This window comes from Parasteatoda tepidariorum, chromosome 4 (assembly GCF_043381705.1).
Source record: "Parasteatoda tepidariorum isolate YZ-2023 chromosome 4, CAS_Ptep_4.0, whole genome shotgun sequence".
Taxonomy (NCBI): domain Eukaryota; kingdom Metazoa; phylum Arthropoda; class Arachnida; order Araneae; family Theridiidae; genus Parasteatoda; species Parasteatoda tepidariorum.
In genome coordinates, this window is record NC_092207.1 from 75,561,790 (window position 1) to 75,580,269 (window position 18,480).

The window sequence follows — 18,480 nt, forward strand, 5'->3', positions numbered from 1 at the left end:
GTTCTGTGTCTGATTTCGTAACTTTAAATATCGTAATATATTTTATTGTAACCGTTATATATTTTTGTTTTGAGTACCTGGCAACTTCGATGCAGTTTGTTTATGTTCTACGCTTCGTTCCGATCTTAAGTTAACAATTTAAAGAGAAGGAATTGAAATTTTTGTGTAGGAATCTTTGTGAAAAAATATATGAATATAATATGTGTCACTTAAGAGAATTGATACTTGGCAGGCTTGGCTTACTCTAAATGGAATGAAAAGACTAGTTGCTATCGTAAATAAATGCCACGTTTCAACAACCAATGAGGATCGAGATACCCACACTACGTCATTTGCAGGTATCACGTAATAGAATGCCCGCGATTTTTTCATAAAATTAGTGTAGCCACCTGTTCGAAACAAATTCAACAATTTTTCAGAGGTTATGTTAGGGATTTATGTATATAGATTATTTAAACGTAATAGTTTGTCTAAGAAACTTTTGAATATTTTTCTCTAATCTAAATATTCCTCTGACTACTTTTATAATTTTTAGCATTTATTGCATTGAGATTTACATACAAAATTCAGATGAACTTGAAATCTTTCACAGCTTTCGACGCACAAAAACTAATTAGTAGAAAGATAATTTAATTATTTACTATCATTTGGTATAAAAATAATTTTATCATTAATTACTTTATCATTTGAGCATTTTTGATTAAAATTAAATGCAAATGCAATCAAATTTTTAGACCGTTTATTGCATTGTCTATGTTGGGCCACTAGTTTGAGCAAGGTAACCTGGATTAAGAACTAGTCTACCTTGATAGTTTTTAACGATCAGTCTCATTAGCTGGAATAATTGGTTTATAAAAATAGCTTCATAAATAAAATCTAATTTCTTTCATTACAATATAGAGTTTATTTATATTATATTTCCTGTTAAGTTTCTATAAAGAGTTTCCGGTGAATAGCTATGATAAGTAGACAAAACTAACCGGAAATTACTGTTTATTTACATTTTGAAAAAAAATTCTAAGAAAAGTTAAGAATACTTTTTTAACCCATTAATCACACAAAAGTATCGTTTTATCTGGCTGATTTCTTTCAAAAAGATACAAACTGGCAACGTTTCAACGCAATTTATTTCAGTGAAGCAGAAATATTTGCGTTCGCCAAAATATATGATTACCATAAGTAGTTATGTATTGTTACTAATATGGTAGACAACATAGTATATAGTTACTATATAATAGATAAAACTAACCAGAGTGTATATTGATTTTTATTTTTCGATTTTTAAAAGAAAGAGTGAGACTACTTTTTAACCCATTAACCGCACAAAATTGTCCTTTTATCTCGCTTACTTCTTTTAAAAAAATAGAAACTGACAACTTAATTTTTTAATTGTTTCAAAATTTATATCAATGAAACAAAAATATTTCTGTTTACCACAATACGTAAGCAATTATGTAATGTTATCAATATAGTAGACAACATAGTGTATAGTTACTATATAATAAACAAAACTAACCAAAAATTTATTGTTTATTTTTTAATTTTTTAAAGGAACTGTGAAGAACTGTGATTTCGCTTACTTTTTTAAAAAAGATAGAAACTGGCAACTTAAGTTTTTAATTGTTTTGAAATTTATATCGGCAAGGAAAAATATTTGCAGTTAAATATATTACACCAAAATATATTAGTTAATATAAGTAGTTATACTTTGATCTGAAATTATGAATTTTAAATGTACTGTTAGTAAAGTAAAATATCAGCTTACATGTTTATTCCTGACCAAGTAAAGTAGTGAAGTGATGAAAAAAATATGCTTTTTATATCACTTTACTAATTTCATCACTCTTAATACCAAATTTCAGATGTCTAATTTCTGAGAACCAGATACTAATTTCTGGACCAAACCAAACTAAATCTCTAAATTCTGAGATTATAGCTTAATTTTAAGAAGAAAAAAAATTAACAAAAAAAAATAAAATAGATTGTTTTGCTCAGAGTAATTAGGAAGACCGAAAATAAGTTTAATTTCATTTCAAATAAAACTGAGACTGTGACAGTTTAAAAAAAAGTGAAATTAATTGAGAAGTCTCAAACTAACAACAACATTTGAATTAATAACATGTGTATCTAAGGTAACTAATTAATGAAGATTAATCATTTCAGATAAATAATTTCTGAAAATGTTAATGTTAAAAAAAAAAAAATTTAAAAAAAAAAAGCGAGATTGAGGTGCTTAGGATAAAAACCGCACATCACATCACGACAAGAATAATGAATGAAGACTAAGAATGAGTGTGTTTTCATTTCAGATAAATAATTTCTTAGATTGTTATTTCTAAGAAGAAAAAGAGAAAATGGAAATATAATTGAGGTGCTTTGATAAAAAACAACATATCACAGCCGATTGTGAATAATAAATGTTAAAGACTAAGAATGAGTGTTTTTCGTTTCAGTTAAATAATTTCTGATATTATTACTGTTTGAAAAAAAGAGAGGGTAAGGTGCTCAGATTAAAAACAGCATATCATATCACAAATATCACCGTATATTATATCACATTACCGCATATCATATCACATAACCGCATATCATATCCTATCTAGAGTAATATGTGAAGACTAAGAATAAGTGTGTTTTCATTTCAGATAAATAATTTCTGGGTTCTAGTGTCGTCAGAGAATTCTCTTGCATCCTACAGATTTCTTTTTCAAGTTTTGCCATAAAACATGAAAGAATTTTGTTTTATTAGCAAAGAAATCTTTAGTCGTTTATAAAAAGGAACTATGGGCTCTAGTGTCTTCAGAGTAGTCTCTTGCATCCTACAGATTTCTTTTTCAAGTTTCTCCATAAAACATGGAAGAATTTTGTTTTATGAGCATATGCATTTTTTAGCCATCTATAAAAAGGAACTATGAAAACTTATGCCGATAAAGAATTCTATGTCTTAAACTAAGAACAAATGTCTTAAACTAATGTCTTAAAAGAACTCTTTTTGACTGAACAGCTTTATTTTTTAAATTTCACCAAAAAGCTTTCAGCCATTTATAAAAGAAGACTATGGGTGCTGGTGTCTTAGAAAAACTTTCTTTGATCATATAACTTTCATTTTCGAAATGCACCCTGAATACTTGAATTATTTTGTCTGATGAGCTTATGCATTTTTTTTAATCTATTTATGAAAAGGACTATAGACAACGATGTCTCAAAAGTATTCTTTTTGATCAAACAGCTTTCCTTTTCGAAACAAAATACCTGGAAGTATTTTGTTTGGTGAGCTAATTTCGTATTTTATAGGTGTTTCTGAAAAGGAATCGCTGGCAATAAAGTATTAACTAAGCAAATAGCTTTCTTTTTTTGAGTTTTATTACAAAGCCTGAAAGTGTTTTATTTCTCGTAAGATTATTTTATGAGCCATTTCTAAAAAGAGATTGTGGGCACTTATGTATTAACATATTTAATCAATAAGTTTTTTTTTCGAGTTTCATCATATAGTTTCCTTACAAATGCTTTTCTTTATCAAACACTGAAACCTGTAACACGTTACTCTATTTCTGCAGTTAGTTGTGAATCCACCTCTGTTTAAAACTCTGTGTGAGATGACCTAATATTAACTTGCACCGTTTTTTCAACCTTCCAGTTAGCGCCATTAACCAGAAGAAATAAGGCAACTCATTCATAGAAGGTAATAATGTTCCAATATTTTTGCCAGAAAGTATAAAAAAGTTGTAGAAAATAAATATTTCTTTGTAGCCAAAAATATATTGAGGACAATATCAAAGAAAAGCAAGAGGAGGAAGTGTTTCTGATCATTGAAATGCTAATAGATCGGAACTCCACTGAGTTCTTAACGTAAGTTCTTCACAGTTAAGTATGTAAAACTTTTTCGTATTTATTTTAAAATTTGGTACATCAACCATGCAATAATTTTCATGAAACTCTTGACTCGATCACTAGATCTAGTTCCATGAAATCGAAAAATTAACCTTCTTTTTAATTTTCATAAAAAAAATTAAGGACAATATCAAAAAAGTAAAATAAAGAAATATAATATAAGGAACTGCTAAATATATCGTTAAAATGCTGGTAGTTCTGAACTCCGATGAGTTTTAAGCTGATTAGAATGCAAAATTCTTTGACGGCTTACACACTTATACATCATCAGCTTATACACTTCAATAATTTCTGAGAAAATCTTTACACAGAAACACTAGATCTAGCTCCTATGTAATTAAAGTACTAAACTTTTTTTAAAATTTTGGATCCAAAAATTTTAATCTAATTTAATTATCTAACGATTAAAACAGTTCTATGCTTATAATATTTCAACTGCTCTTTTAGAAAAATTGATTCAACGCTGAATCATATTATTAGTACCGTTTTCTTGTTATCAAAGTGAGAAATATCGCAAATTATTTCCTTTAACCGATCATTATTAATAATAACCAATGAAGTTTGGTCAATTGATTAATATAGCATTGTTATTAATTGATTTATATAGCATTGGGACATGGGAGTGCCTCTTTGTGCATGTGTTACTGTTAAGGTAATAAATCCGGTTATTATTAATACTAACCGGTAGAAATTAATAACAACCCCAGCCTTTAGTCAAAGTGTGAAATAAAAAGAAGAGATTTCCTTATCGCAAACTATGGCGGAATAACCGACAAGTCTTGGCAATTTCCGGGCAGCAACCCCAGGAAAACTTTAAAAACATCACAGAAAGGGACCGACACGAAAGGTATAGATTGTAGCCACCCCCGGGCAAAAATGTACATTTTTTATGAAAAAAAAAAGTCTTTCCAGGTTAAAATCAATTTGGCACCTTGGTGATTGTAGTTGGTGTTGCAGATCACGATACGGAAATATCCCTAATAAAAACACGAAAGAATGACCTTCGCCAAACTTCATTGGTTTTTGTTAATAATAACCTGTTAATTTGATAAATTCGCTTAAATTATTTAAATTATTCAGTTTAACCGGCTCATTTGGTTATTATTAATACTGGACTATTTACATTGATCGTAAAATACGATACTTGAGTTATGGTTCGAAAGGTGCGTGACGAACTAGTAAAGTACTTAATGAAGCATTAGGATAGGTTTTCTATTTCATTTTTAGACAGAGTATAATAATTGTGACTTAGATATTTCTTCTGCCTACTTTGCTGAAATGTCCCGACCACATACTTACGGTGGTTTGAATGATTTAATGGCTGACGGACAGACTTTAAATTATTACTAAAATTTATTAAATAAAGAACTTTGACAGCATCACGAACCATCTCCTGAAAATTATTAAAATTGAAATCAGAGTACTTTCACGTGAGGAAAGTCGCGGGCAACAGCTAGACGGTGAAAGAAAGATTTAGTTAATACATTGTTAAAACTAATTAAGGTGACAGGATTGCAGGAAGGTTTTAAGAATTAGAAACACAATTGTGTTCAGTTGTAATTAACAAGACAGTTGTACAGTTTTTAGTACAGTTGCGTTGTGATTCTGGTTTGATTACCAGAATCACAGTATATATGTTGAACAAAGTTTATATGTTGTACAAGATAATTTTGAAAGGTGGCCAAGCTGTTCACGTAATTCGGCTATTGTTTATGAAAACTCTTAACTACGAGAGCTGATTTACTGTGTCATCATCATGTATGAAACTGCGTGCCAGACTGGTTTGGAAATATCCCTTTCAGCAAAATAACTTGGTTCATTGGACCAATTTTCCCGAATCTTCCCGCAGTAAGGGTTCAAAAGGCTGCTTATTTTTCGGATATTGGCTCGATATTGATTTTCCTGATTCACCCAATATTTTACAGTCCTTTTACAACCAATATGGGTTCTATATTGAATTGCCCAAATTCACCCGATATTTTATATTCATTATTCAGCCAAAATAGACCCTGTATAGGTCCTTCTAGGACCAATATTGAAAAAATCTAAACATCCTAATATTGGTCCTTTGGAACATGTTTTTATCGAGCACATATTGAGCCAATTTCGAGCCCAAGTGGTGCCAAGGTGAAACTGTTGCTAGAGATTCCACAATGCTACTTAACTACTACTCAAGCACGCTCGTGATTTTTTTCTTTTAATATTATTATCTTGGAAATAGCGCTGATATGTTTTCAACTAGGTAAAACGATTTTTACATAGTTGCCACAATAAAATAATCCTTCCATTCACGACAAACTTTTAAGAAATCACGTCTAATGATACCGGCGTGAATCTATACTCAATAGCAAACAATTTACCAGCATGCTGTTGTTTTAGAAAAAAAATGGAAAATAAGAATTCAACGACGTGTGAAAAAGAATGTCGAAACACTATTTTCTCCAACATTTGAGAAACTTTAAAGATATCCGTTATTTTATAATGTACTCACGACCACTTTAAAAGACATTTACATGCAGTTTTGTTGTTTGGTTTTGTCTTTCAATTCTTTTTTTCAAAGTCTAACAACTGAACATTTAAGTCTGACAGCAAAATGCTTGTTGCCAACACTAGTATCCAATTTGCAGAATATAAGTGTCTAATAAAAAAAAGAAAACAACGGCGAAAACAGGGCAATGGGTAAAGTCTGTGGCGCGGAACGAAAAGATCGAAGTTTAGTAGATCCCAAGATGTATGCCAAGGTTACTGAAGCATGCTGCTTATCCACGGAAATAGGTACATAAAAAGAAAAATATTAATTCTTGATCGTCTGCAAGGGAAGAAGACGAAATGAGGATTTAGTTAATGGGAAAAGGAATTTCTCTTTCCTTAGAAGGTTAAAAATTGCTCTGGGGAATTAAAGGATTACGTCAATTTCGTTTATTTTCCGACCCCTAAAGCTTTGTTGTTTTATGGGCTTGATGAATTTTTAGAAATCTTAATAACTTAATATTTTCTTTTTTAAATGGAGCAGGATTTTGTTTTTAGAACGGACCTTCTCAGAAATTTCACCCTGGACAACAAGATTAAGGTTTAAACTGTCAAAAATCAATTTATATCGTTCTTAAATAAATGTAGGGGGAAATGAATAAATGGTTTTGAATTTGTAATGATTGTAATATTTAGAACAAAAGTACATTAAAAAGAATCTAGATTCTAAATTATTTTTTTTCCTGATGCTTTAAGGTCTTTTTCTTTATAGAAAATAAAGTTTTTAAACAAATATAATAGTAATAAAAGGTACTTTTTATAAATTAATTAAAGAAATTTTATCAATTAAAATAGAAAAATCAATCAATAAATAAAATAATAATGATAAATACTGAATAATGTGTAATGATAATTATGAGTAATGACAAATAATGAACTAGGTTAAAAAGTGAAATTATGCAATAAAAGTTTAAAATAAATTAATCAATAAACTAATAAAAAATATTTTTTAATAAGTAAAGTGAAAACTTAAGTAAGTAAAGATATGGGGTTTCTATTTATTTTCTTAAGAAATATATGGTACTATTTAAATTGAATGTAAAGATTTTAAAAAATTTAAAAAAAAATTCTTCATGGAAATATATATTTATTGAATATTTGAATACTAACTTCACTCTTTTTCTATAAAATAATATTTTTCCTTCTTATTTCTTTTTTTTAATTTTCAAATTTTTGTTCCTCAATAATTGAATTGTAGCATAGGGTTATAATTGTCATGTTTAAATTGCCAATGTTTCATATAAACTGTAAAAAATAATTTTAAGATATAATTCAAATTCAAGGGCTTAGAGCAATTTAATAAAGTACATTTTTGAAATCAATTTAGTAAAAAAAACCTAGATAGCCAAGTATAAAATAATAAAATATTCTTGCGTATTGTGCTATAATCTAATTCTAGAGTAACTGTCTGGAAACAATACTAAGTAACAATTCAATTTAAAAATGTCGCATTTGAAAAAAGTATGGTTTAATACCATATTGCTTCAAGTAAATGAAGCGTTATTATCTTAATGCACAATTATGCAATTATAATGCTTTTATAGTTTAAATAATTAAATTTAAATAGTCGAATTCGATTGGTTTTATAAGAGGTAGCATTAGAACTCTTATGAAATATTTTAATTTATTTATTTATTTGTTGTTCTTTTAATTTTATTTTTTGTACATTTATTGCTTTCCAAATATTAGACAGACAAAAAAAAATGGAAATACGTATTACTTTTGTTGTTATTTTGCCCCGAATTCAACAAAACTCAAATAACATTGAAAGTTTTCGTTCATATCCCATATTAGACTTGATTATTTCGATGTAATTTATAAAGTATGCTTTTTAAACACATTGAACGCAGTAATAGAAGCTATTTTAATTCAAAACTAAAAAGAAAATAATCAAAAATTATTTTTTTTATAAGAACTAAATACAAAGTAACTATTCAAGAAGGAAAAGAAAAACAAAGATAGTTGGATGTATTAAAAGGAAACAATGATAACATCCTACAAACTGAAAATTCAATCAACAATTATTGTTTCATGAAAAAGTAACATGATTATTAAACTCATCAATAAGGAGAACTTGAATATGACCCGTGAATACAGACAAATTTTTAAATTAAGGAACAGAAGAAAAACAACTGAAGCGGTATTTTTTTTCCTTTGTATGACATGAAACTGCATTTTACACATTTAAATCATTCTAACTAAAATAAAAATAACAAAGAAATGTGAATGTTTTCAATATTTCCTTTGTGTTTGCTTTTAAAATTTGCACAATTTTTGCAAAAATTTTTGGGTTACGCGTATTTTCTTTGAGCAGTATCTTAAAACCTTAAAACTAAGAGTAAATTTTCATTTCCTTTAAAACTGAGAATATTAAGTCAAAGTTTAAAATAAATTCTATTTATAATTTTTTTTCTAGCTTTTGGTATGACAATTAAAAGCAACTGAATTTTTTTTGGCGTTCCAGAAATATAGAAAGAAAAATTAAAATAATAATGCATTGACTGGTTCAAAAAATTTGTAATTGTAAAAAGATTTGTGATATCATGTAACAGTAACTGTAATAAAAAAAATAGAATCTCAATTACATTAAATGGAGATAAGGGACAAAAGGGATTTGAATGATTTGAAAAAATTTTTAAAATATTTCTACATTAAAAGAATTCAAAACTCTCAGAATGTCTTTTAAAAAATGTTTTTGGTAATTTAAATAATCAATTATTAATTTCTTAATTCAAATTTTTTTTTATAATTTGCTTTTTATTCCTGAAATTCTAACTGAGAAAGTACCCTAGGGCTGATTCTTTAATTTTAAAATTTAAGTATTATATTTATTTTACTTTACCACCAAAAGGTGAATTCAAAAAGTTTATACCTCCCCTTTGCTAAAACTCAGACATTAAACTTTGAGTCGTGTTTGTGGTGACGTTTGCACTAAGGAAAGAAGAAAGAATTGAATCATCTTTACGAATACCCCCTCCTGAATAACCCAGAGTCTATTTGAAAGAAAAAAATTATGGAAAAACTACCGCACTGTAAGGTCATGACATTTCTGGTAAAAAAAAAAAAAAATTCTGATTAATTAAACCAAAATATGCGGTATTTAAATCCTTCATTTGGTGATTTTTTCGTTCATACAGTAACAGTTTATCGGAAACCCTGGTTTTCAAAATTATAGCACTTATTACCACATATTTAGTAAAAAATACAAAACTAAAATGTAAATTTAAACGAATACATGGTTTTTTATGCTCGGCTAAGGTATCATGACAAAATTGCAAAATTTTACCTCATTTACCATTTCTTATAACATATTTTAAGACCATATTTTATTGCCAATGTAACCAAAACCATTACCAAAGCGCTTCGATAGAAATTTCCGAACTTTTTGGTGTTCCCATAGCACCAGACACGCGATAAATTTTACCATATTCCGTTAGTTCTGATAATACTTTTTTTTATAAGTGTAATAAACTTTTGTATTCTTATTGTTAACTCTAATCTCGACTGAAAAATTAGATGGCTTTTATGCCACACTCATCATGATAAAATTTGGTAATTTTGATTAATTTTAATGAAATTTTGTAATTTTATCATAATAAAATTGCTAAATTTACCAAAATGTTTTTTATATATTTGCACATACATAAAGAAAAGAACGATTGCTGTAGTAGTTTATTCTTAAAATAAATAAACGTTATTCAATTTCTGTTGACACCACAAATGATTACGTTTGGATAGATATGGTGTAATAACGGAAGTAATCACGTTCAAAAAAGTTGTTCCAATTTCACAATGCTACGTTATTAAACAATTACTTCATTTTTGGTAAGATCTTATTAATCGAATACTATTTGATTTATATTGAATTTCAAATCTACCTTTAGAACAAAAGATTTCAAAATATCTATACACCCAAACATCACGCTTTAGAACTAAACATTTAAGAACAGTTCGACAGCAGTAATCAGTTGACACGCTACTTTCATTAACAATAAGTAGATGTGTGATAAATACAAGTAGTACTTGGCACGATTGGCAGTAACGCAAGTTCTGCCAATCATGCTGTTCTAGTAAATTTTTACTGTGCTAGTAAATAGAAAGCATTTTATTAGCTATTAAGAAATTTAAAATAATTAAAAATATATTATTCTCTTCTCATTGTTTTTAAACTTTATGTGATGGATTATACCTGTGATCGGGTTTTTGACAAGACGTGCAAGATTTGCTATGCAAAAATGCCTTAAAGTATTAAAAACTTTTAACTTTGAAAATGGTCAAAACAATTATTTATAACTTAACTCTGCTCTTACTGCATATAAAAAATAAATATCTAACTACATTAAATTGCTCTATTAAATTTTTAATTGATATGAAAAGTTTTAGATGTTGTCCTTTAGTCCGCTTTTCTAAGGTAGAATTTCAAACTGTATAACAGTGCGATGTGCTGTAACTCAAACAATCTAACCAAATTTATTTTGTAACAAATCGAAAATTGTGCCATAGTATTGTGAATAAAGCACAAATAAAGGCACACAAATGGGAATGCTTTAGTGTGTCCATTTATTGTAAAAAACCAGTGGTCGGAAATTGCACTCTACAAGTAGCGAAACTACTGTAGTTGCTACTTTTTTCGTAGTTTGTAGAGCAGTGAGCAACTTTTCTTTTTTAAAAAAAGTAGTGTAGTGTGGTACAAAAAAACAGTAGTTTGTAGCGATTCCTGGAAACCGATGGTTTAGTAAAAAAACACGGCTCTAGTGCAAATAATTTTTCGAATTTGAAGGGTAGAAATCTTCGCGCGTTGCAATGAATGCAATGAAAATGGTTGTCTGCAGCTGAGAGTTGACAGGAACTACGTTTTTCGAATCATGTTAACTAATATTTAAACTAACCATGGTAGATAATTAATCGATAGGACCGAGGAAGGGAACGTATTTTCGATGTACTTGACTTTTTAGAGGAAATAAAAGAGCATTGAACAAGTAAAAAATTTCCAATTATTTAAAAATTTCGTATTTCTTAAATTAAATATCTGATGCCGAGAAAGGCATAAAAAGTAGAAGATCAAATGAACAAATTCGAAAATTTTTTTTTTTTTTGGAATTACAAACTGGCTTATGCAAACATGAATAAATATTTTTTAATTGTTCCCTCGTGTGGTTTAGAAGATCAAATCTAAAGCTTTATCACTCATATAATGAACCTGACATTATTAACTTTATTAAACGACAAAGAATAAAATGGACAGGCCACGTTTTCAGAATGGACGAAGACCGTACCACAAAAAAAGTTTTTAATGCCAGACCAGTTGGCACACGAAAGAGGGGCAGGCCGAATTTGAGATGGATAGATGGCCTATAGAAAGACCATTTGGCCTTAAAAGCTGAAATTTGGAAAACACGAGCAAGAAATGGTTAGCCTGGAAAAAACTTCTTGAGAAGGTCAACTTCCACCCTGGGCTGTCGAGCCATTGATGATGATGATGATTAATTGTTCCCTCATATTTAATATAAGTTTGCCTCCTTCAAGTAGTGAAGTAGTTACAGCAATTCCAAACTAGTTTGTAGTCACTACATTTAAGAAAAGTAGTTGCGATTTTAGTTAACTACATTTGTAACAAAGTAGTTGTAGTAAACTGCAAAAGTAATGTAGTTTTTCCGACTACTATACAGAACTGTAATTTGTGATTTATACATTTATTTGTACTTTATTCACGTTGTTTTGCTTCATTCCCACATAGCAAAATATATACCCTATCTTCATTTGTATATTTTTGTGGTTACAAACTCTTTTGCCAATAGCAAGGGCAAACTCAACCTTTCTGATAATGGTCAGGATTTCAGATTGAACACTCGATAAATCTATGAAGTGTGACACGGTATGTAGACATAATTTAAGCCCAATTTAATGATAATAAGAAGGATTAACTCGTTTCATTTTCCTTTATCAATAATTAGTCTCATTGGTGATTGGTCCTTTGAAGTCACGCGACTCTATATGGTGTTGCGGGATTGGAAGAAAAGAAACAAAAGCTGCTGAAAGGATCTCCTTGATGGTGAGAACATTTAAGATAATTACGAATAGCGTGTTTTCTGATTTGTTTCGGTCTGAATCAGACAGAATCAGATAAAAATTCTTAAAGGATGACGGGGAAAAAAAGGATTTTTACTAACATATTGCTATTTAAATTGATTTTAGGGAAATTTGTTTATTTTTAGAGGAAACCAAGCGGTAATTTTAGAACGTCTTATAATGATACGAATATCTAAATTTAAGGTGGCGAACAAACAATTAATTTTGTATAAATTCATCTATACAACTCTTTAGTTTGTACTTCATTTAACTGAATAACTATTAAATGAGGTGTTTAATATTGAAATCAGCTCAATTTGATGTTTATTAACTAACTGTTTATATTTTTTTAAATCGTCCCGGTTGAAAATAAATGCTGCCTCTTTATGAAAATAAATTCTTTTTTGTTGAATACTGTTAACTTTAAAAATTCATCTAATATCAAATCTCATCCTTATATTTTTTCCCTTAAGAAACTTCATTAAGGAATATTGTCTCTGAGTTAAATTTAAATACAAATTTAGTTAATACAAAATCAGTTTTCAAAGCATACAACTCAACTGTAGAGTAAAAACTTTGTAAAAATTATGAAATTTAAAAATCCTTTTTTTGAAAACATTTTCTACTAGAGTACAAAGTTTTGTTTTTTTGAAAAGCAGTAACAAGAATTTTTTAAATATAATATATAACAAATTCTTTTTTTTTATTCTTTTAAATTATATCTACAATTCTGAATACCATTTTTTAACAATATAGATTTTTATATAAAATGTAAATTATTTCTCGTTCCAAAACTATTTGTGATATTAAAGAAAATAATTAGCATGATTAGAAAAACATTCACAGTTTATGAATTTTAAATTTAATAGTATTACTAGGCAAAGTGGAAAATGTTGCCGTCATTATTATTTAATTTTTAAAGGTAAGTTTACGAATAAAGTATGTAACTTCAGCTGAAATAATTTGTTACGAAATATGTTTCATTAAAATAATATTAATGCTTAAGTGCACTTTATAGTTAACTATTGTTTAAACTGATATATGAAATATTATTTTATGTAATAAAGTAGCTAGAGTATTTATTAAAAATAACTTTTAAAAGAACAGGTCAAAAAGCAAAACTATCTTCATCGAGTAAGAAAAAGTTTATTCGATTATGATGCGATTAAGTCTTATTTCGTTAACATTATTATATTAAAAGTACTTTCGCGTCGTTATATAAAAAAAATATTCATAAATTACTAAAGTGAAAATGTTATTTTTGTTGATTATTAAAAATCTAAAATTATTTTTGTTTTTTAAACATTTTTTAATTTCAGCAATTTTGTATGTTTATCATGCAAAAGTGACTTTACTATATTAATTGTTTTTTACTACACTATACTATATTAATTGTTTAATTTTTCAAATCATAGAAACATATGTTTATTTTTATTGTAATAAAATATTAAAAACAAATTGCATTAATATTTTTCACAATTGGTCTATGAAACCTCATCGCGATTTTTTATTTGAACAATCGTTTTCGATATTGTTCAACATTTTATAAACTCACTCAAACGCCAATTTGTTCGAGCTGGTTATAAATAATTGCTAGCAACAAATGATACCTAATTATTGCCTTCGAAAGTTTCCAAATAGATTATTCGCTGAAATTAAGCGTGAAATCTACCAACAAAAAAGTAATTATTTTTAAATTAATAATACGTTTGAAATGTTCAAAATAATTGATTAAATTATAGTTGCATGAATTATATCAGTTTCTCTAAGTGAAAGAAATTTAGGAACTTATATTGTCATTTATTACATTGATAAAACTTCCGGTTCAAATTACGATCTAAAGTACCGGCCGTGAGAGTGCCAGTATTTTTTTAATGTACAATTTATTTATATTTATTTATTTAATGTTTTTTATTTACTTATTTATTTAATTTTATTTATTATGCTTTATTAATAATTCAAATAACTATGAAGTTTAGCATCTATAAAAAAAAATTTATGGTATTATAAGTCACGCACTGAACTCAGAACAAATTTTAATGACTTTCAACTTAATTTTAGAGAGAAAATTTTCATATTCGATAACAAAAATTTCTTCAAATTGTTATTTTTCTTATCAAATACTTTTAATGATATAATATTGAATATTAAGAGTTTAAATTTTTAATCGGTTATTGTTTTCAAATGACAATAAATTTTTCCGTCGTGCTTTAAATCACTATTTACACCATAAACGTGCAAATTCATACTTTTGGTATGAAAATTTTAAAAATAAACTACGTTAACAGAAAAATTATAAAACTTAACACAAATAAGACTATCCGAATAGAGTATTTCATTAGTTTTATATTTTAGTTTCTATTTTGATAGATGATTTTAATTTGTAATTTCCTTTTATGGTAAAGTCTTAAAAATTATTACTCGAATAAACAATACCTTGAATAATAAGTTTAAGCAATCTATTTGTACAAATCAAAAGCTAAAGCAAATTTTTCAGTCAAGATTAGAAATAACAATAAGAATACAAAAGTTTATTACACTGAGAAAAAAAAAGTATGAACTGACTACTGGAATATGGTGAAATTTACTCCGTGTCTGGTTCTATGGGAACATCAAAAAGCTCGGTAATTTTTATCGAAGAGCTTTGGTAATGTTTTTGGTTAAATTGGCAATGAAATATGGTCTTATGTTATAAAATTTGGTAAATGTGGTAGTACCTTATAAATAATGTGGTAAATACCTTAGCATAGCATAAAAACCATGTATTCGATTAAATTTACTTATTATTTTTGAATTTTTTTATTAAATAGGTGGTAATTAAAACAATAATTTTGAAAACCAGTTTTTCCAGTAAACTGTTACATTATCAACAGAAACTTACCAAATGAATAGTTTAAATACCGTAGATTTCTGATTTATTAATTGGAATTAAGTTGTTTTCAACTAGAAGTCTCATTACCATACAGTACGGTAATTTCACTAGAATTGTTTTTTCTCTGTTTAAAAAAAATGATGATAAAATAAAAGAGGAAAAAAATGTATTACTGTTGTTATTATTATTTATTGTTATCATTATCATTATTACCTTATTGTTATTATTATTATAAAATTTTGCAATTATTATTGTAAGGGGATTGACCAAATTCTGAAACTTATGATCAAAAACAAACTACTATTTGAATTTAGAAAATCTCATAGGTAAAAATTTTTTTAATGTAAAGTGACAATTAAATATACTGTAAAACTCATAATTATTCGATCAGAAAGGTAATATCATTGTTTTCTGATTCTTTACTGGGCTTAAATTATCATATTAGCTGCGTCTCTTTAAAGAGACGTCTATAAGAAAACTAAAAATTTGTCTTGAGCATACAGGGATTTTTTTTGTGAACAAGTTTGAATAAATTATTTTTAAAGTGCACACTCAGAAATAATTGTTCAATGTTGAATAATAGTGTTGGCACCTTGGATCACAATACGGTGAAACTTTTTAGCATCCTTGATAAAGTGTTTAATTGAATCATGTTTTCGTTCACATTAAATCATAGTACCGTGTAATAAAATTTAAAAAGTATGATAATACAGTATGATCATAAGCATGTTATGAAGCTGAAGCAAATTCGAACAATGTTATGGTTCAACATACTAAAAAGTTTAAACAATGTATAATTTATTTCTTTTAAATATTTTTTTCAATAGCAGCACGCATCGAAGCGTTCTCTTGATTATGTAGTCTTTTTTATATTCAAGTTTAACTAAAAAATTTTCAATTCTTTTAAATTTAAATTCTTATTACTAACTTTCACTTACAAACCACGTTCTTATTGATTTATTTCACTTTTAAACCTATGTTATTATTGCTTTATTTCATTTTTAAGCCTATGTTCTTATTGCTTTATTTCACTTTTAAACCTATGTTCTTATTGCTTTATTTCATTTTTAAACCTATGTTCTTATTGCTTTATTTCACTTTTAAGCCTACGTTCTTATTGCTATATTTCCCTTTTAAGACACAGCTCTTTTTGCTCTATCTGAATTTTAAATCGAAGTTTTTTTTTTGTTGCTATTTTTCAATTTAAAATCGGTGTTCTAATCGGTTAATGTCACTGTTAAATTAACGCCATTATTGCTACATTTCCTTTTCAGATTTCTTTTTTTAATATTTGACTTCAAAACCGATGTTCTTATATAGTATTTTCCTTTTAAATAGCTGTCCTCAATGCTATAATTTTCTTTTAAATCGACGTTCTTATTTGATTTCTCTTTCAAAAATCCTGTGAATTTAGATGAAACTATTTTGAAATTCGATAGCTCAAATTAATAAATTTTTTCTGTTTCTTTAAATTTGTTTAGCTTCGAAATTTTTACTGAAATATTTTTAACTTTGACAGAGAATTGTACAAGTAAACATATTTAATAAAAACATTATATTTACTTAGATAAAAGCTTTGTTTTAAAAATTCATATATTTCAAGCTAATTCAAACTTTTTATTTTTAAAATTTATGGCCAAGCCCATTAAATTAAAAATTAAATTTAAATATCATCTATTACTAAAATATTTCTATTGAGTATTTTTCACCTATTATTATGTGTGTAGATATATATTCATTCACATATATATATATTCATAAGATATATGTGTGTAGATAAAATAAGAAACCCTACTTCAAAAAACATTGCTTATATAAATCATAGTAAATCAAGAAAAAAGAACACTTTTCGATATTTTTCAAATAGAAAACAGTTAAACAAATATTAATGCATTTTCAATATGTAATTACTCAAAAGATATTCATAAATTCTTTTTAAAAAATGAAGCACCCATTTTTGATTATTTTAAATGTTTTATTTATCAAATGTAAGAATGAGAACTAAATCTCTAAAATTTTTATGCATTTTTTTTCCTATTAAATAATTGAAATATATCTAACAATTTTTTTAAATTTCTAATAAAAATAAATTGTACATATTTTTTTCAATCATTTTAAAATTAAAAGTAATTTATCCGCAATTTTACTTGAGTTCAATTACAATAAAATTAACAAACATTCCTCCAATTTAATTCGTATAGACTTGCTTTTGTAGTAAAACCATTAAAAATATTTTATCGAACACTTTTAAGTAATTATTTTTTACAACTGATGAAATCAAAAACTCTTTTTAATTAAATCAAATTTTTCAAATCAAACTTTTGATATTTAAAATCAAGCAACAAAATTAAATTTGAATTCAATATAATTTTTATTCACAACTGCTTAAATACAACCATTAAAAAAATATTTACTTTGAATGTAACTTTTTACTTAATTCCTTACTAGAAATAATCAAATAAAAAGCACTTGTTTAAGTACATTAATTAAAAATAATAAAACAATTATTTCCAGAGGATTTTTAATTACAATTCATAAAATAAAAATTACACATGAGTTAATACAACCCTTAAAAAGAATTTATCTTACACTTTTACTTAATTTCTTATTGCCGATAATAAAGGAAAAGCTGAATTGAATTTGATTTGTATCTACCACTAATTTACTAAAACAATTAAAAAATTATAAACTTACTCTAATTTGCAAAAAATTCCAGAAAACAATTCCAACTTATAAAGTTGATTTCAAAAATAGTCCAAATGAAAGGACCGGCGACTTTGCAAGCAAGCGATAAAATGAAACAAGATGAATAAAGATGAAGGGAAAAAAAGAGCTGTAAGATCAACGAATACTATAAATGAGATTGAGCAGACGAGTTTTAAGGATATATACTGAACATGAAGTTTAAGGAGCCCGAAGCGCTCGCATCGAGAAATGAACTAGTTTTTCGTTTTCGCTTGAGTAATTTCCATCCAAAGGCATATTTACCAACTTTTAAAAGAACTTTTTTCTTTGCCGGATCTTATCGAGGACGGCCGTGAGAATTTTCAATAGAAAATTAGAAAGTATAGCTTTCACGAAAGCTGGAACAAATAAATCGCTTGCACTTATTTGCGATT

The 18,480-nt window shown here is 27.1% G+C and overlaps 1 protein-coding gene across 1 annotated transcript in view; it reads right to left on the minus strand.

The window, feature by feature from the left end:
* The window catches only part of LOC107450730 (uncharacterized), a 52,335-nt gene extending 34,098 nt beyond the window's left edge, over positions 1-18,237 (minus strand). Inside the window, exon 1 of the mRNA XM_071180382.1 lies at positions 18,056-18,237. The gene's annotated coding sequence lies outside the window, so the exon portion shown is untranslated. The remainder of the gene's footprint in view (positions 1-18,055) is intronic.
* Between the last annotated feature and the right edge of the window lie 243 nt (positions 18,238-18,480).